Raw genomic sequence first — 17,670 nt, 5'->3', positions numbered from 1 at the left:
TATTCTCTCTCTCATACACACTTACTGCAATATCATCAGGTTAGACATTTTTTACAAAAGTTATTATTTAACTTTCCATATATGCAAGAACCTGATTTGTTGGATACTATTTTGAATATGAATCCTTTAGTAAGAGGTTCCATTGGTAGAATTTATCATTTATTTTTAATACATTAAAACAAAAAGATAACCTCCCACCTGTGGTTTATACATGATAGAAATATTCCTTGTTTCAGACGTGATAGACGGGGAGGGATTAAAGGGGCAGGAGTGGCATTACTAGTCAGGGAAAATATCACAGCTGTGCAGGACAGGACAGACCGGAGGGCTTGTCTAGAGAGACCATATTGGTGGTGCTGAGGGACGGGAAAGGTGTGACCACACTAATAGGGGTGTATTATAGACCGCCCAATAGTCAGAGAGAATTGGAGAAGCAAATCTGTATAAAGATAGTGGACCGGTGTAAGAAACAGGAAGTTGTAATAGTAGGGGATTTTAACTTTCCACATATTGACTGGGACTCCCAAACTGTAAAAGGACTAGATGACTTGGAGTTTGTCAAATGTTTTTAGGAAAGTTTTCTAAATCAATATATGGAGGTAACTACGAGAGAGGATGCAATACTTGATCTCCTGTTAGGGAAACCAGACAGTCAGGTGACAGAAGTATGTGTAGGCGAACATTTTGGGTCCAGTGGCCATAATGTCATTATTTTCAAATTAATTATGGATAAGGATAGGTCTGGTCCTCAAGTTGAGTTTCTAAATTGGAGAAAGGCCAATATTGTGGAAATGAAAAAGGATCTAGGAAAAGTGGATTGGGATAAGACTTTTTTTTCCTGACAAGAATGTGTTCAGTAGGTGGAAGGCCTTCAGAAGCTAAATCTTGAGAGTGCAGTGTTTGCATTTTCCTGCCAGGATTAAAGGCAAAGTTAACAGGCATAGGGAATCTTGGGTTTCAGGGGATATTGGTGATCTGGTTAAGAAAAAGGGAGAAGTGTATAGCAGATATAGAAACATAGAAAAATAATTGCAGGAGTAGGCCACTTGGCCCTTCGAGCCTGCACCACCATTCAGTATGATCATGGCTGATCATCCAACTCAGAACCCTGTACCTGCTTTCTCTCCATATCCCCTGATCCCTTTAGCCACAAGGGCCATATCTAACTTCCTCTTAAATATAGCCAATGAACCAGCCTCAACTGTTTCCTGTGGCAGATAATTCCACAGATTCACCACTCTATGTGTGAAGAAGTTTTTCCTCATCTCGGTCCTAAAAGGCTTCCCTTTTATCCTTAAACTGTGACCCCTCGTTCTGGACTTCCCCAACATCGGAAACAATCTTCCTGCATCTAGCCTGTCCAATCCCTTTAGAATTTTATACGTTTCAATAAGATCCCCCCTCAATCTTTTAAATTCCAGTGAGTATAAGCCTAGTCGATCCAGTCTTTCTGAATATGAAAGTCCAGCCATCCCAGGAATCAATCTGGTGAACCTTCTCTGTACTCCCTCTATGGCAAGAATGTCTTTCCTCAGATTAGGGGACCAAAACTGCACACAATATTCTAGGTGCCGTCTCACCAAGGCTTTGTACAATTGCAGTAGAACCTCCCTGGTCCTGTACTCAAATCCTTTTGCTATGAATGCCAACATACCATTTGCCTTTTTCACCGCCTGCTGTACCTGCATGCCTACCTTCAATGACTGGTGTACAATGACACCCAGGTCTTGTTGCACCTCCCCATTTCCTAATTGGTCACCGTTCAGATAATCTGTTTTCCTGTATAGGCAGCAAAGAACAAATGAGTTACTTGAAGAGAATAGAAAATGTAAGAAAATACTAAAGAAGGAAATCAGGAAGGAAAAAAGACATGAGGTGGCTTTGGCAGATAATGTGAAGGAAAACCTGAAGGGCTTCTACAAGTATATTAAGAGTAAAAGGACAGCAAGGGGCAAAATTGGTCCCCTAGAAGATCAGAGTGGTCGTCTATGTGTGGAGCCTTATGAGATGGGGGAGATCTTAAACAGTTTTTTTGCATCAGTATTTACTCAGGAAACTGGCATAGTGTATATGGAAGGAAGGGAAACAAGCAGTAGTGTCATGGAACATTTGTAGATTAAAGCGGAGGAGGTGCTTGCTGCCTTAAAGCGAATAAAGGTAGATAAATCCCCCGGGCCTGACTTGATATTTCCTTGGACCCTGAGAGAGACTAGAGTAGAAATTGCAGGGGCCCTGACAGAAATATTTAAAATGTCCTCAGCCACGGGTGCGGTGCCGGAGGATTGGAGGGTAGCTCTTGTTATTCCGTTGTTTAAAAAAAGACTCGAAATTGGCTGTGTGGGAGAAGACAGAGAGTGGTAGTGGATGATTGCTTCTCAGACTGGAGGCCTGTGACTAGTGGTGTGCCTCAGGGATCTGTGCTGGGACTATTGTTGTTTGTTGTCTATATCAATGATATAGATGTGGTAAACTGGGTCAGCAATTTTGATGATGACACCAAGATTGGAGGCGTTGTGGACAGCGAGGAAGGCTTTCAAAGCTTGCCGAGTGATCTGGACCAACTGGAAAAATGGGCCAAAGAATGGCAGATGGAATTTAATGCAGACAAGCGTGAGGTGTTGCATTTTGGAAGGGCCAATCAAGGTAGGACATACACAGTAAATGGTAGGGCACTGAGGAGTGCGGAGAAACAAAGGGATCTGGGAGTTCAGGTACATAATTCCCTGAAAGTGGCGTCAGAGGTAGACAGGATTGTAAAGAAGGCGTTTGGTATCCTGGCATTCATAAATCAAAGTATTGAGTATAGGATTTGGGATGTTATGGCGAGATTGTATAAGGCATTGGTGAGGACAAATTAGCAGTACTATTTGCAGTTCTGGTCACCTAACTATAGGAAGGATGTCAGTAAGATTGAAAGAGTGCAGAGATTTACTAGGATGTTACCAGGTCTTCAGGAGCTAAGTTACAGGGAAAGATTGAACAGGTTAGGACTTTATACCTTGGAGCGTAGAAGAATGAGAGGAGATTTGATAGAGGTTTACAAAATTATGAGCGGTATAGACAGAGTAAGTGCGAATAGGCTCTTTCGTGTTAAATTAGGAGAGATAAATACGAGAGGACATAGCTTTCGGGTGAAGGGCAAGGTTTGGGGGAATATTAGAAGGAACTTCTTCACTCAGAGAGTGATTGTAGTGTGGAACGAGCTGCTATCTGACGTGGTAAATGCGGGCTCACTTTTAAATTTTAAGAATAAATTGGATGGATACGTGGATGGGAGAGGACTGGCGGATAATGGACTGAGTGCAGATCAATGTGACTAGCGGAATAAAGTTTCCGCACAGACTAGAAAGGCCGAATGGCCGTTTATTTTCTTCTTGCTGTTGTGTTCTATGGAAGTGGGTACAGAGGAGATATCGGGGTAAGTTTTTTACGCAGAGAGTGGTGAGTCCGTGGAATGGGCTGCCGGCTGCAGTGGTGGTGGCGGACGCGGTAGATTCTTTTAAGAGACTCCTCGATAGCTGCATGGAGCTTAGAAAAATAGAGGGTTATGGGAAAAGCCTGGGTAGTTCTAAGGTCGGGACATGTTCGGCACAGCTTTGCGGCCGAACGGCCTGTATTGTACTGTATATTTTATGTTTCTAAGATTTTAGATGTGGTGTTTCAGTAACTGAATTACAGGCACTGATACAGAAACAGCTTACCAGCCATTTATCAGGACACACAGCAGAATTTGTTGCCATCATTCTCGGCTTACAGTGGGTGGCGGAAATTTGTCCATATAAAGATGTACCGTAATTCCGAGTTGTGTAAGTTTTCTCAGTATGAAACTGTTGATCACAAACTATTTCAATGCGAAGCATTCAAGATTGAATGTGCAGGTTTCAGGGCAATCCTTGGCGGTTAATGGTTTTCATCTCAAATTCGTTCCTGAGTTACGGATGTGACTTCAATTTAATTCACCTTACCTTGTTTCATGATTTACAATCTACCGGGTTTTGGGGTAATTTAGCATTCATTTGAAGAGTAACAAGTAGATAGGGTTTTATGTATCAGTTCTGTACCCCACACCCCAGTCCAGATGGTGGCGGGAATGCGCCTCTGAGTTGGATTTTCAACTACCATTCACCCAAAGCACGCCGTATTTCTTCACATTATCCAATCCTAAAAAGGGAAAGACGGAGGCTGGTGTAATTGAACTTCGATTAGCCAAACAGCATTGGACTGTCCTTCTGGACAGTTCGGACTGTGAGGTTTGTCGGCGCGAATGTGAACAGATGCACATATCCACAGACCAATGTGTGTGCGTCATCTGACTGACATCTGGAGAGACCAATGAGTGGCTTGGACTGTGCTTTAGGCCAACACCTCCCCCCCCGCTCCCAAACACACACACACACACACACCCCACACCCCCCCCCGAATTGTCTGCAGCTGCCAGTCGATGGAACAATACGCCCGGGTATAACACCTCGGAGATCAGGCGGTGAATGTGAGGAACTGGACTCCGGACTAGAAACAGTGCAGCTGACACTGGCTTGTGCTCAGGACGCGGCTTTATTAATCAACTGAAGCATCGAAGTGACGGGATATTTCACCGCACTGATCACCTGCTCCCTGAATTTCGACTGAGTCACCGCAGAAATAAATGTATTCGTGCAGCTGCTGAAATTCCTCATCAAAACCCCGACGTAGTGAAAGATCCACTGAGAATCATTGAATTCGAATCCTTCCACTGAGACCTGATAATATATGAAATTTACAACGAATGTCATCCACAGGAGGATGAAGCTGCCGGAAAGGGTGAAGAGTAAAACCACAGACCTCCTCCCGCTCTCCATCTCCGGGTCACTGCGGTTCTCCCCCTTGCTCTGACCCTTCAGCCCCTTACGGACCCGACTGGCCACTAACATGTGCCTGACCGTCAGAGCGTTGAGCAGCAGGATCCCAGCGAAAGGGAGGAACGGAGTTGAAACCGTATCGAGCCAGTCATATCCTACCCACCCGGGGTCAGTGAAGACTTTGTCCCTGAGATCACAGAACCATGGTACATTGTCGATGATCATCTTGGGTTCCCATGTGAAGTAACGAGGAACGTTTCTCAGACAGGACAGTACGCCGGTTGTTGTCAGAACCACAGCCGCAGTTTTCCCGGTGCAATATTTTGTTTTCAGCTTCTGGCAGCAAATGGCGACAAACCGGTCAAAGGTGAAAATGACGGTGAACCAGACAGAACAATGTGTAGACGTGAATCTTAGTACATCGATAACTCTGCACACAGGGGTGTTGCCCAGAAAACTCCACCCGAAGTAATAGTATTTGATTTGATATAAAATGACGCTGGTGACAATGGTCAGTAGATCCGTCGCTGCCATGGCCACCAGGTAGCGAGTGGTGCAGGGAGAGAGGCCGCACTTTCCCCGGGACAGGATCACAATCGCCATTACATTCACTGTAGAGGGGGAGAAAGTGAGAGAGAGGGAGAGGGAGGGAAGGAGAGAGAGAAAGGGAGAAAGAGAGAGAGAAAAAGAAAGAAAAAAGAATGAATTGGCACTGGATATTGCTAAATACATTCTCTGGGAATTAACACGGGAACGGGTTTCCGCTGAAGATTGGGAGTGCTGGAGTGTGTGACCAGCTGCTAATCTAATATCAGACACGGAACACAGTATTTCTGACTTCTTCAGTGTGGAGATCAGACAATGTGTGGGAAATCACTGGCGATAAAATCAAGCTGCACGAACAACGATCGGTGCTCATCCCAATTCCAGACGCTGACTGGGCCGGTTTGACTGATTTAGCCGTCACTGATCAGGCCCCTGAAAACTCAGCATCTGATGGGGCCGAGAAGCGATACAGAGCGGAGCAGCAGACAGAAAATACTGGAGGAAATCATCAGCTCAGGCAGCATCCATTTCGGGCCAAGACCCTCCTTCAGGACGAAGCGGTGCCCGAATTCAAGACGGGTCTCAGAGAGAAAGCAAGAACAACTTAGTAACCTGAGACTGCGACTCCACAGGGAGACGTGAAAAAAACAGGACCAGGCTTTCGTTCTGGTCAAAACGCAGAAAAAAATGAACTTCAAAATGTAAACCCTCTCAGGCAAATCTTCTCGGAGAGCTGACTATGCCCAGCACAGGGTCTAATCTGGGCAAAGTCCCATTGAAACCCTCCCAATTACACCTCGCCCGAGAGCTGTCTGTGCCCAACACTGGGACAAATTTGAACAAGGTGTCATTAAAAGCAAGAACAATGTTCCAGTCGATCCCGTGAGTTCGATGAGTCAGCGGTTGAGTTCTGCTTGTCGTTAAAGATGAAATTTCAGAATGTTAAATTGACAGGATCTGCATCTCTGACGGATATTTGTAGAATATTCATCAAGTTGGGATCCGGTCAAATGATGATGAATAGGGTCACACCGGTTAGCGCACAGAAATAGCAAACATGAATGTCTCTGCTCACTTCCCAGGGCCTCCAATGAGGGCAGTGAACACACACAATAATTTCTCCACACTCCTGTACCTAGCCAACATTGTAGATATTTTCTCTATCAAGTGATTCGTCTCCCTGTGCTGCAGGTGATGTCTCGGAATGAAATCTTAAGGCTGCACATGCCTGGGGTTTTAATACCATTTAGCGACTCCAATGGGACAGATTTGAACAGATTTAAAAATAAAGGTATTTAAAATACTTATGAACCGATTACATCAAACAGATGCAATTCCTGCGGTGGCAGATTGTCATTAAATTAAGGAATTAATATTTAGAATATTAATTCTAAGTTAGTTTACCCCAACAAAGGTGACTGAACCTTCCGATGTTCCATATCAATTAAAAGTACTTCCGATGTGAATACGTGCTTCAAAGGAACGATTTGTCAAACACAGAACATTGAAGTAAATTATGTCATTGTAGCTTGTGAAATTGTACTGAATCACCTACTGTTACCATTCTCCTTAAGTGTACAAAGTGCTGATGTGGTTTGATTTTTGGAGGACTCTACCAAGAGTGTCCTCAGGAAAATGTCAGTTTGTGCTTGTGAATAAACAATTTTATACTCATTAAATCCTCCAATTTCTTCCGTGACTCAGGACCCACACATAAATCTACCACATGCCCATCAAACTCAGCAGACACGTGGGGGTGTTGAGTATGTTTTAATCATGTCACCCCGTATGTGTCAAAGAACACAGCTGAGAGTTGTGGAGACGGATAAGGAAAGGAAGTGTGTGTGTGTGTGTGTGTGTGTGTGTGTGTGTGTGTGTTTGTGTGTGTGTGTGTGTGTGTGTGTGTGTGTGTGTGTGTGTCTGTGGGTCAGTGTGGGTAGACCCATTGTCTCTACCTGACTATACATGTGTCCGTCTCCATTTCAGTTTATCTCCCGTGTTCAGTTGCTTCCCACCTGTCTCCACAAACTACAGATGCTCTCGAATTCTCATTTCATTCACTTCACAAAGTGGCTGCCTGAAAAACAAAACATCAAGAGCAGAGGCTGAAAATCAAATTGCAATTATTGAAACGACCTTGAGATTCGTCACAGCTCCAAATCAGCAGACGCAACCCACATGCACATGGGACTACCCCAGAGCAAGAATCATTTCAAATAGTTCACAACATGGCTGCTCCACCTGATTAAATGGCAAGAACAAATGTAACAGCTCAAAGTGCATTTATTATTTAAGTAGCTCTTCATAAAACAGCTTTGAGAAACGTGGCACCTCCAAATCCTGAAAACCCTGAAGTACAAGTGTACCCCCAGATCTGTGAGCATGCTCCAAACCAACAGATTCCCTAAAATCCGTGTTCACCGTCGAATCCGCCGACATCCCCAAACCACTGCACACACCCAAATCCGTGTGCACACCAAGTCAGTGTGCCCTCAGATCCTCCGATTCCAAAATACTGATGGAACCGAATATTGCATGACAAACACCTTATTCTCGAAAACAACAGGAAATTCAGCGCATATTCTCAAATCCGTCTGCACCCACAAATCCGTTCTCACTCCTGAAACTGCCAACACTCCAATGTGCATATTACATTATCCCTCAGCAGGAATAATTTCAAACAGTTCACACAATGTCTTTCCTTTAAAAAAAAACAAGATCAGGGCTCAAAGTTCACATTACATTTATTATTAAAGTCTGTATAAACGGAAAAGCCGTGAGATTTGACCCATTCCAAATCAGCCGAGCCCCCAAGTCAGTTTTCACCCCCGAATCCGCCAACACACCCAGCTCTGCGCATATCTGAATATCAGTATGCACACACAAAGCTATGCTCACTGGCAAACCCGCACTCAACCTTCAAATCAGTTTGTAGCCCCAAAGCCAGAGACACGGCAAAATCCCCGTACACAAACACATTCGCTGGTCTACCCCTAAATCTGCGCACATCCGCAAAACTGCATGCTCGGCCAAATCGATATGCACCTCAACATTCACCGACAAACCCCGAAGTCTGCGCACATCTCCAAATCCGTGCACACACCTACACATTAAACTTTCCCAGAGCAGGAATCGTTTCAGACTCTTCACAAAATAGTTACCTTCACCTTAAAAAATAACAAAGTTCAATGTCTCAACACACGTCCACATGCGTATTCACATCCATATTCGTTGACATTCCCTTAAATCTGCGCACATCACCGAATCCGTACGCACCGCCAAATCCGAGTGCTCCCGCACATCAGTGCACAATCCCAATTCCGTGCGCACCCTAAACCAGCCGATACCCCCACATGCACATCTGATTATCTCAGAGGAAGAAACGACAAACCTGCACTCAACCCTCAAATCAGTGTGCGGACAAAGCAACATACACCGCCGGCTCCCTGTGCACTAACACATTCTCTGACATACCGCAAAGCTGCATGTGCCACCAAATCCGTAAGCAGAAGGCAGCAAGAGCAAACTTCAAAGTTCAAACCGCATTTGTTATTAAAGTATCTGTAAATGTAGCAACTTTCAGATTCCCCACAGCTCCGCATCCTGAGAACCGTGAGTTTAGCGCGCACCTCAAATCCATGAGCATTTCCAAATCCGCTGTCATTCCCAAATCTCTGCATCTTCACAAACCCATCTTCTCCGCCGAGTCGATGGGTGCCCCCAAATCAGCCTGCATCTCCAGATTTGCTGACGAACTCCTGTTTCTGAGCACATCCTCTGTGCATCCTCGTATTCAACAAAAGATCCCCAATCCTCAAATCTGTTCACACTCACAAATCCCTGCATCACCTCAAACATGCCGACCCCGCAACATGCATATTAGATTATCTCAGAGCAAGAATCATTTCCAGCAGTGCACAACATACCTGTCTTCAATTAAAAAAACGCAAGAACAGAGATCAAGGGTCAACTTGCATTTATTAATGAATTCTGTATAAACAAGTATCTGGGAGTGCAGTTAGACGGGAAGCTAGACTGGACTGCCAACACAGATGCCTTGTGCAGGAAGGCACAGAGTCGACTGTACTTCCTTAGAAGGTTGGCGTCATTCAATGTTTGTAGTGAGATGCTGAAGATGTTCTATAGGTCAGTTGTGGAGAGCGCCCTCTTCTTTGTGGTGGCGTGTTGGGGAGGCAGCATTAAGAAGAGGGACGCCTCACGTCTTAATAAGCTGGTAAGGAAGGCGGGCTCTGTCGTGGGCACAGAACTGGAGAGTATGACATCGGTAGCAGAGCGAAGGGCGTTGAGTAGGCTACGGTCAATTATGGAAAACCCAGAACATCCTCTGCATAGCACCATCCAGAGACAGAGAAGCAGCTTCAGCGGCAGGTTGCTATCGATGCAATTCTCCTCAGACAGGATGAAGAGATCATTACTCCCCAATGCCATTCGGCTTTACAATTCAACCGCCAGGGGTAAGATATGTTAGAGTGCCGGGGTTAGGACTGAGCTTAAGTTACCATTCAATGTATTTTAGTAAACTATTAAGAACTGTTTAAAAGCTATTTATTAATGCTTTTTGAGAGGGTGATTTTAGATGCATATCATATTATCCTGAGTTAAGTATTGTATGTAATTAGTTTTGCTACAACAAGTGTATGGGACATTGGAAAGAAATGTTGATTTTCCCCATGGGGATGAATAAAGTACCTATCTATCTATTTATCTAAAGCGACCTTGAGATTCGACACACATCAAAATCTACTGGTATTCCCAAATCTGTGCACGTCCGCAAACCCGCATGTAGTGTGCACACCCAAATCAGTCTGTATCCCCAAATCCATATGAAGCCCCAAACCTACCGACACCCCCATATCCACCGACATACCCAGATCTGTGTGCACCCCAAATCCGCTGACACCCCCACATGTACATTACATTATCCCAGATCAAGACTCATTTCAAACAGTTCACAGAATAGCTGTTTCCACCTTAAATCCATTAACAAGAGCAAAGGTCAAAGTTCTTTCGTTATTAAAGTATCTATAAATGAGATTTTTCACACCCCCAAATCCACGAACGGCCCACATCCTTGTGCATTCCCAAATCGGCCGACACACCCAAAACTGTGCGCAGTCCCAAATCCATGTGCACCTTCCGAACGGGCATTCCACCTCCCCCACCCTAAAGCAGTGCACACCCTCAAATTTACCTACGGTGTGCCCTCGCCTTGCCTGAGTTTCTCCCCGGTCTCGACGTTTACATGGGGGTGTCGGTGGATGCTGTGGTGTGACGAATCTGAAGGTTGTTTCCTTCTTTATGTAACCCATTAGCTAGGATTGTTAACTGCTGGAATAATAAAATAGCTTTTTAGTAATGTTATCATAAAATGGTTGCTCTGTAATATTAACTGCTGAGGTAATGGGTTATAACTATAGATAACGAGACTTTGGAATGCCGTTGCTAAGCAATGGCAGAGATGTTATACTTTCTTCTGTGGGACAGCTGTTGTTTTCGCAGGCTTTGTGTAGAAGGCGCCGTGGGGACAGAGAGAGCTGACGCGGACAGAGAGATGCTGAAGCCTGGGCGACAGAGCGAATCCCGAGCGGGAGTCCGAGGCCCAGGTTCTTCGGCGAGAAGAGGAGAAGAGGACAGACTCGTGTGGAGCGCGTTGGTCGACCACCGAGGGTGGTCCCATTCGAGGGTCGCGGAGTTTGGAGGAGATCGTCCAGCGGAAGGGAGACCCAGTCCCATGAGAGCTCCAACGATTTGTGTACACGAAATGGTTAATAATAGTGTCGCCTTTTTCTTTTTGAACAGTTCAACAGTTCTTATTTTGTTTCTCTATTATAATCACATAGTCAAAGTAAGAGTTATAAAGAGTAATCATTTAATCACATAGTCAAAGTAAGAGTTATAAAGAGTAATCATTTAATCACATAATCAAAGTAAGAGTTATAAAGAGTAATCATTTAATCACATAGTCAAAGTAAGAGTTATAAAGAGTAATCATTTAATCACATAGTCAAATTAAGTGTTATAAAGAGTAATCATTTAATCACATAATCAAAGTAAGAGTTATAAAGAGTAATCATTTGATCACATGGTCAATGTAAGTGTTATAAAGAGTAATCATTTAATCACATAGTCAAAGTAAGAGTTATAAAGAGTAATCATTTAATCACATAGTCAAATTAAGTGTTATAAAGAGTAATCATTTGATCACATGGTCAATGTAAGTGTTATAAAGAGTAATCATTTAATCACATAGTCAAAGTAAGAGTTATAAAGAGTAATCATTTAATCACATAGTCAAATTAAGTGTTATAAAGAGTAATCATTTAATCACATAATCAAAGTAAGAGTTATAAAGAGTAATCATTTGATCACATGGTCAATGTAAGTGTTATAAAGAGTAATCATTTAATCACATAGTCAAAGTAAGAGTTATAAAGAGTAATCATTTAATCACATAGTCAAATTAAGTGTTATAAAGAGTAATCATTTAATCACATAGTCAAAGTATGAGTTATAAAGAGTAATCATTTAATCACATAGTCAAAGTAAGTGTTATAAAGTGTAATCATTTAATCGCATATGGTGCACTGTCTGTTATTTGACGTTGTGGGCTACATCACACAGCATCTGCACAAACTTGGTTACACCTTTTTGCGGGGCCGAAGACTGCTCCCCCTAGACGAATGCGAGCTGAGCGGGCTTGAGGCTTACCTTTAGTAAGCTGTTTGATATGATTCTTGCTCTGAGAACAACTGATGTGCATGTGGAGTTTGGGTTCGGCACGAATATTGGGGCGCACTCTTCCTCATCCACCTCAAACATCCGCTGGGCGCACTCACCGAGGTGTCGAAAGAGCACCACGCCCGTCCGCTGAAGTTTATTTCTGGTTTGTCAAATCCTCCCGATGTTGTATGTGTAACACTCAGGTCCTCAGGTTTGGCCAGCCCGTGGTCGTCTAGGGGCCTCCGCCAAACTGAGAAATCTCGTTTGTGTGGATGCTGTAAGATGTGTTGCCCAGTTACAGGTCCGACCGCAAAATATCAGACGGTACAACATATTCAATTAAATGATTGAACTTCATGAAGTTTAATCTGAATGTAGGATTAGAAATTAAAAATAAGCAGAAAAGGGGCCCATTTTAAGGAAAAGTCAAAAGTGCAGGTTGGAGCTCACTGATTCGGCCATTCGTCCACCATCGACCTCTTCTGAACTTCGCTGTCCTTGAGACTCTCAGATCCCAGCCCACCCCGTCCGGTGGTCTACCAGATCTCTCCCCAAGCGTCTTGCCTCTTCATCTCTCGTCGACAAAAGACCGCGAGATACACTAGAAAGAACATTGGCTTACATTCTCGTCATCTCTAGTCATAACCCAGCTCGTCATTGCAACTGCAGAGATATCATTACTTAGCAGCGAACATTACATTAGCAGTGAAGCCTCAGATTTGCATTCGGAGAACCTGGTTGTGCGCACATTTAGGTTGCTCTGCGCTCTCATTCTGATTATTGCTCTGGGATACACTACTGTGCATAAGGCGGTGTCAGCGGGATTAGTGTGCGTAATCGATTTGTGGGAGCGTTCTTATCTGGGGGTGTCGGTGGATTTTGTGGTGAGACGAACCTGAAGGGGCGGTGTTACCAGTTTCAGATGGGTGTCGGGGTAGACTGCGGCGGCCCCTCCACGGCACCGCGGGTAGAATGGGGTAGCGTTTACCGTTGAAATCAGAATGCTTATATACTGTTCCTAAGAATGTTTTTCAATGTTTAGGGGTGGGCATATATTTGGGGTACCCACGGACTTGGGGCTGCACGAGGATTTGGGTGGGTGTGGTGCACATGGGAAGCAGTATGTAGATTGTTTTGGAGTTGTGAGGACTGTCAACAATGCTTCAATTTTAGATGCCCAAATCAGAGCGCACAGCAAAGTACATGTGCACCCTAAACCCAGTGACAAAACCATATTTACTAACAAACTGCTAAATCTGCACAATCCCTAAATCAGAGCCCACTGCAAACCCGCTGACACGGGTTATCTCACAGCAAGAACTGGGTCAAACAATTCAGAACATGGCTAATTCAACAATAAAAATCCCAAACGCAGCCCAAAATTTGTGTGCAAATCTTGATCCGCCGACTCACCCAAATCTGCGTGTAACATATTTCAAGTACTTTCGGGAACGCAACCCTCAGTAAGCACCACATTTGACAATCCACCCCTAAATTGCTCCTAGACCTGCGTACATCGCCAAATCGTGTGCACCCCCAAATATATGCACATCAACAAGTAAGAGCGCAGCCCAAAATCTATGTGCACCCCAAACCCTCTGAGAGACTCATAAGATCAGTTCAAAGCAAGACTCATTTCAAACAGTTCACAAATAGCTGCCTCCACCTTCAAAAAGTTTAAAGTTCTACCTACAGTGGCATGCAAAGGTTCCGGCACCCCGGTTCAAAAAGTTTAGAGTTCTACCTACAGTGGCATGCAAAGGTTTCGGCACCCCGGTTCAAAATTTCTGCTACTGAGAATAGATAAGTGAGTCGAAGATAAACTGATCTCCAAAAGTCAAAAAATTAAAGATGAAACATTCTTTTCAACATTTTAAGCAAAAGTAGTGTATTATTTTTTGTTCTGTACAATTGCAGAGTGAAAAACTTTTAACTACAACCCCGAACTACAACAAGGTCTCAGACCTTAATTAGCTTGTTAGGGCCGTTGCCGCCGATTGAGGGCGTTGCCCGACTGGGGTTGTAGTGCCGCATCAAAGCGGACGTAGGTGACTATGTGCAGCAAGTCAAGTCAAGTTATTATCGTTTCGACCATAACTGCTGGTACAGTGCACAGTAAAAACGAAACAACGTCCTAATGTTCATTCTTAAGCGCCTTTCTGGCACACTTGCAATTTTCTAGGGCTCCAGAGGTACTTAGTTTCTTCAACCTTTCGTTAGCTTTTCTTTTCTTCTTAACTAAATATTCCACAATCTTTGTTCACCATGGTTCTTTAAACCGACCATCCTTACGCTGCCTCAATGGAATATACCTATGCAGAACGCCATGCAAATGTTCTGCTCCAGATTTTTGCTCCCACGTTCCTATCTAACAGCATACGAATTGCACAAATTGGTCATAATAGAGACTGTTGCACATAATTAACAAACCCCTGCTCTCCGTTGGAGCTGCAGCTCACGTCGGGCGCCGCGATCAGTCAGCGATTATTCCCGAACTGGCGAGGCCGCGGCTCGTTCTGGAAGCTGTAGTCAATTAGCGTCGTCTCCTCGCTCGGTCCCTGCAAAAAAACACGTTTCCTCAGCCACCACAAACATCGCCGGAACGGACCCACCGACGCGTCGAAAGAGAACCAAGCCCATCCTTGTGGAGGACGAGACCGGCGACCACCGAAGCAGCAACACGCTGAACACCGCCATGGCGATGGACGGGAAGAGTGGGGTCTAAATATGGGGCAGATTTCCACCCGATCTACCGCAGCTCAGACCCTCCCCTGTACCGTGCTGACACTGGCTGACGTGCCTGTCGGTCAAATAAGAGCTCACACGATGATTACTTAACATGAACGACTGTCAGCCTTGGAAATAGTTCAAGTGAATGTTGATAACGTATTCCTAGTCAGAAAACAGACTGTATCGTCAGTGGATTTATGCCGTCATCACAGTTCTCTCACCAAAGATTCTTTGCATCTCGATAGAATGAAGTTTGTGATGAGATGAATTGTACTGATCAGACATCATGTCCTAATCAGGTAATTAAAATGTTTGTGAAAGCTGCAGGAAGGTAACTTGTGTAACTGGTGTTGTGTGGGAAGTTGTAAATGAAGCTCTGATGGCCGGGGTATCTGTATCCTACTCTACTTGTGAAGCTGCCTAATGGGATTAAAATATTGCAGTGGAATGCGAGAAGCTTGATTTCTCGTGATAAAGACTGGAAAAACTTTGATTCTGATTTTCCAAGTCCTCCCGATGTTATATACAGTATATGCAGGAAACCTGGTTTGTTAACAGGAGATATAATGTCCATATTAATTATGAAACTGTATTGGATTTAACTCTAGTTTGGAATAGACTGGCCAGTATGAGTATTGTATGTGAGATGTTAAGGGCGATGAAACATTGGGGAGTGATCATTTTCCTGTCTTTATAAGCTTAAGTTTGGATTTACATCGGGGACAGGAAGCCAGTCAAGGGAGTTGGAATTTTAGGTAAAACAAATTACGAGGTTTATTAGGATTTTGAGTGATGAATGTTATCAGGGCTGAATGTTGAGGATGATGTAGATTTCTATAATGAAAGATTATCTTACCTTATTCATCAAACTGAGCTGGAAGTGTTTCCATTTAAAAAAGGCATTAATTGCAGAGACGCTGTACAATGGTGGATTGGGGAGAGTGTAGTAGCATTTAGGGAGAGAAGTCGACGTTTAGGAAAGTTAGGAAGTATCTGATAAGTATAAAAGGGCACTGGCCGAGGTGTTGAATGTGGTGAATGTTGTGAATTATGTTCACTGGAGATCATATTGAGACAATATTGGAAGGACTATTAAGCAGAGATATTTGGAAAATGGTTGATAAAATGGGGGATTCGTAGGGATCATAATATTCCAGGATTGATTGATGAGGGTAAAATGACTGTCACTGAAATAGAGATGGTTGGGTCATTTGCTGCGATTCGTAATCAAAACCATTTAAATGATGACGTTAAAGACTGTAGAGACGTGGTTCTAATTGCATACCCTGATGCGTTGAAAGTCAGCTGTAGCAATGGTAGTATCACTGCTGTGGAGTTTTCTTTCAGTGAATTTAAGAAGGCTATTGTTAACGAAGACTACGCCCCCAAAGTACTGGAGGAACTCAGCGAGCCAGGGAGCGTCTGTGGAACAGATTACAGTCGGGATGTTGGGCCGAGACCCGTAAGCAGGACTGGAGGACAGAAAGACTGGCCTGCTGAGATCTTGCAGTATTTTGTGTGGCTTGCTTGGATTTCCAGCGTATGCAGATTTCCTCCCGTTTGTGGTTGGATTGTTGTTGATGAAGGTAAAATGTCTCCTGGAAAGGGTGATGTCTGGTATTGTATGATTAGACACCTAGCTGACAATCCTCTTGATGTAACAACATTTTAGAATCGTATTTGTCGGCTAGGCCATCTTCCTTCCTCATTCAAAATGGCAGTAGCAGTGCCTATTCTAAATCCCAGGAGCTCTGTGCTTGAACCTTCTGGTTGTAGGCTATATCGTTACATATTTTTTGTTTGTAAATTCAGCGTTTGAAATATATTTTGAATAAAAGAGGTGATGTATCGCTTTATCAGAGTTGATTTTGGAAGAGTGGAATGACATTGGATTCAGTTTTAGGTTTGGAAGATACAAGGAAAAGACAGTTAAATAAAGACGTTTTGGGAGCAGCATGTTTGATAGTGAATAGTCATATGGTGTTTATGAATGGAAGGACTGTCGACTACATTATGGAAATTAGGACGGAGAGGGATGTTTCATATGTTTTTCTGAATTTTCTGTTTGGGTGATCTGTGCTGGTACGGGTGGGCAGGTTATATACAGGTTTCTATGAGATAGAGATTAGGAAATAACAAAGCCGTACCAGTAACCCTTTATTATTTAATATTATGTTTAATGATATTTTTCCGAGATAGGCAATGGGATGAGCATGCAGATGATGGAGGTTTATGAATTAAAGGTAGAAATTTCAATTATACTGTATATTGGATACAAGTAACAATTAATAATTTGGAACAATAGTTAAATATTTAGGAATTAAGTTATCAGCAGCTAATACACAAGTTATGTGTTTTACAATTAGGGTTAATGGACCTGCAATTGATTTGAAATTATACGATCAAACTTTTGAAATTGAGTCAGTGGTAAGATTTCCAGGCATGTGGATGATAATAAGCTTACATGAAAGCACCATATCAGTAAAATAAATGATAAATATAAAGGAGGAATTAATATTCCCAGATGTCAATTTGTGGGTATTCTGAGGTTCTGCACGGAAATATCTGTTGACCAATTTTATCTGTTTAATTAAATTCGTTTTTGATTATGGCTGTGTGGTTTATGGATCAGCTACATCTTCAACTTTAAAATGCTTGGTTGTGATACAAGCACAGGCTCAAAGATTCTGTTGTGATCACCTGTTTTGGCTTTACTGGTTGAAATGGGACAACTACCGTTAGAATTGCGGAGAGTGCAGTTTATGTCAACACACTGGATTTATTTGAGGGCCCAAAGAAATGATCATCCTGTTGA

At 43.4% G+C, this 17,670-nt stretch overlaps 1 long non-coding RNA gene across 2 annotated transcripts in view; it reads left to right on the top strand.

Moving 5' to 3' along the window:
• Positions 1-17,670, top strand: part of LOC140720173 (uncharacterized) — a 914,213-nt gene that overhangs the window by 380,317 nt on the left and 516,226 nt on the right. The gene's annotated exons all lie outside the window — the stretch shown is intronic.

This window comes from Hemitrygon akajei, unplaced genomic scaffold, assembly GCF_048418815.1.
Source record: "Hemitrygon akajei unplaced genomic scaffold, sHemAka1.3 Scf000037, whole genome shotgun sequence".
Classification (NCBI taxonomy): domain Eukaryota; kingdom Metazoa; phylum Chordata; class Chondrichthyes; order Myliobatiformes; family Dasyatidae; genus Hemitrygon; species Hemitrygon akajei.
Note: the sequence above shows the minus strand (reverse complement) of the source record. Positions and strands in the feature narration are given on the sequence as shown.